Here is a 3504-nt window from a genome sequence, read left to right as displayed (position 1 = left end):
TTCTGTCTCCTTGCTGGCCACGATCATATCATCCTCCCCCTCTTCAAAAGGATTTGTCCTCAAATCGGGATCTGCATAATAAGGAAGCAAGTCAGAAACATTGAATGTGGAAGATATGTTATACTTACCTTGAAGATCAATCTGGTAGGCATTGTCGTTGATCTTCTTGACGACTTCAAATGGACCATCCGCTCGTGGTAGAAGCTTGCTTTTCCTCTCTTCTGGGAACCTATCCTTGCGTAGATGAATCCACACCAAGTCTCCTTCTTCGAAAACGAGCTCTTTTCTGCCCTTGTTCGCATGTTTCTCGTACTGCTTTGTTCTTTTCTCTATGTTCTCCTTAGCTTTAGCATGTATCCTACTGACCTGTTCAGCCTTTTCTTTGCCATCAAAGCTACACTTCACACTTAAAGGTAAAGGAATCAAGTCTAGAGGTGACTGTGGATTAAAACCATAAACAATTTCAAAAGGAGAGAACAGAGTAGCAGAATGCTTAGCGTGATTATATGCGAACTCAACGTGTGATAGACATTCTTCCCATGACTTGAGATTGCTTTTCACTAAGGTCCTGAGGAGTGTAGATAGCGTCCTGTTCACCACTTCGGTTTGTCCATCTGTTTGTGGATGACATGTGGTTGAGAATGATAGCTTGGTTCCGAGTTTAGCCCATAACGTTCTCCAGAAGTGTCCTAGAAACTTTGTATCCCGGTCTGAAACGATTACTTGAGGTATTCCATGCAGACGTACTACTTCCCTGAAAAACAAGTTAGCTACAATAACAGCATCGTCCGTCTTGTGACTAGCAATGAAGTGAGCCATCTTACTAAACCTGTCAACCACAACAAAAATCGAATCTCTACCATTTCTTGTTCGAGGTATGCCAAGAACAAAATCCATTGAAATATGAGTTCAAGGTTGAGAAGGGATAGGGAGAGGAGTGTACAAGCCATGGGGCTGTACTTTACCCTTTGCCATTTTGCTTATATGGCACCTAGAACAGACTTTCTCAACGTCTTTCTTCATTTGAGGCCAATAGAAGTGTTCTTGCAGTCCAAGTAGAGTCTTTGACACTCCGAAATGTCCAGCTAGTCCACCTCCGTGAGCTTCTCTAATCAACAGTTCCCTTATGGATCCTCTTGGTATACACAATCGATCCTTATAAAATAGATATCCATCCTGCCTATAGTAGTTTTCAAAAGCAAACTTATGGCATTTGCCATAGCTCTCAGCAAAATCGATGTCAGTCTCATAAAGTTCTACTATTCTATCAAAACCTTCAAGCTTAGAAGATAAGGTAGAAACGAGAGTGTACCTCCTGGATAATGCATCTGCAACTACATTATCCTTACCTTTCTTGTACTTAACCGTGTAGGGAAAAGTCTCTATGAACTCCATCCATCTAGCATGTCTCTTGTTGAGCTTCTGTTGTCCTTTGAGATGCTTCAAGGACTCATGATCAGTATGAATATCGAACTCCTTTGGTCACAGGTAATGCTGCCACGTTTGAAGAGCCCAAACCAAGGCGTACAGCTCCTTGTCATATGTAGGATAGTTTAGCGTCGATCCTCCTAGCTTCTCACTGAAGTAAGCTACTGGTTTTCTATCCTGCATCAAAACAGCACCTATACCCACTCCGGAGGCATCACATTCAATCTCAAAAGTTTTCATAAAATTAAGAAGTAAGAGAATAGGGGCAGTGATAAGCTTCTCTTTTAAGGTTGAAAACGCCTTCTCTTGTGCTTCCTCCCATCTGAATCCTACATCCTTCTTGATAACTTCTGTAAGTGGCGCTGCAATAGTACTGAAGTCTTGGATCGCTTGTAGAATCCTGCTAGTCCATGAAAGCTCCTGAGTTCTGCCACGTTTTTGGGTGTTGGCCACTCCTTAATAGCCTTGACCTTCTCATCGTCCACTCTAACTCCTTCTGCACTGACAACAAAGCCTAGAAAGACAACCTCACTAGTACAGAATGAACATTTAGAAAAATTAGCAAAGAGGGATTGAGAACGAAGAACATTTAGAACTTGGCGGATGTGTTCTAAGTGTTCTTCTAGACCTTTGCTGTAGATGAGGATGTCATCGAAGTACACAACCACAAAGATGCTAATGAAAGGTCTGGGAGCATGATTCATTAAAGGCATGAAGGTGCTAGGAGCATTGGTGAGACCAAACGGCATGACTAGCCATTCTTAAAGCCCTTTCTTGGTCTTGAAAGCTGTTTTCCATTCATCTCCTTCCTTCATTCTGATCTGATGATACCCACTCTTCAAATCGATCTTTGAGAAGACTGTTGACCCACATAACTCGTCGAGCATATCATCTAATCTCGGAATCGGATGTCTGTACTTCACTGTGATATTGTTAATAGCTCTGCAGTCAACACACATCCTCCATGAACCATCTTTCTTTGGTACGAGTAAGACTAGTACTGCGCATGGACTGAGACTCTCTCTGATGTGTCCCCTGTTCATCAACTCTTCTACTTGCTTCTGAAGCTCTTTAGTCTCTACAGGACTGGTTCTGTAAGCTGGTCTGTTCGGTAGAGCTGAACTTGGTACCGAATCGATCTGATGCTCTATCCCACGTATTGGAGGCAAGCGTGGAGTTATCTCTTCTGGAAATACATCCATGTACTCCTCTATAATCTCTATCATCTCGCGCGGAAGCTCTTCTGCTGACTTAGTACTAGCGAGTGTCTCTTTGTAGACGAACATGAATGTGGTCATCTCTGGGTCAAATAGCTTATTGAACTCACTGTGATTGATGTACAAGCTGTGAGACACTTTCTGTGTATCCTTGCGGTTCATGTGAAGCTGATACTTGTAAATCTCTCTGGGTGTAAGTGGTAGAAGAGTGACCTTGCGTCCTTTGAACTCAAATGACTGCTTGTTGGTGTAGCCATCATGAAACACTCTTTTGTCGAACTACCATGGTCTTCCCAAAAGAATATGACTTGACTTCATCGGAATCACATCACAAAGCAGCTCATCTTCGTACTTCCCAATTGTGAGTTTCACTACCACTTGCTGCGAAACTGTTAAAGCTCCCTTGTTATTCAACCACTGTAGCTGATAAGGTCTTGGATGTGAATTGGTCTTGAGATTAAGCTTATGTACCATCTCTTCACTAGCTGCATTAGTATAGCTTCCACCATCAACGATCAAGGTGCAGACCTTGTCTTGAACCATACACCGGGTGTGGAAGAGATTCTCACGCTGCCCTCGATCATCTGGATGAGTCTGAACACTTAAAGCTCTGCGTGCTACTAACATCTCTCCCATGACTGCTGGTTCACCTTCTTCACCTAAATCAGACTCTGGTTCACTCTCTGAACTGTCTACAGGCACAATCTCTCCTCCTTCTTGAAGAAGAAACATCTTCTTGTTAGGACAGTCTCTGGAATAATGCCCCATCCCTTGGCATTTGAAACACCTGATATGACTTGTAGAGGTGCTACTCTTGGGCTTGAAATCGATCTTAACTTCCTCTTTGATTGTGGCTGTC

Source organism: Camelina sativa, chromosome 20, assembly GCF_000633955.1.
Source record: "Camelina sativa cultivar DH55 chromosome 20, Cs, whole genome shotgun sequence".
In the NCBI taxonomy this organism is placed as follows: Eukaryota; Viridiplantae; Streptophyta; class Magnoliopsida; order Brassicales; family Brassicaceae; genus Camelina; species Camelina sativa.
Note: the sequence above shows the minus strand (reverse complement) of the source record.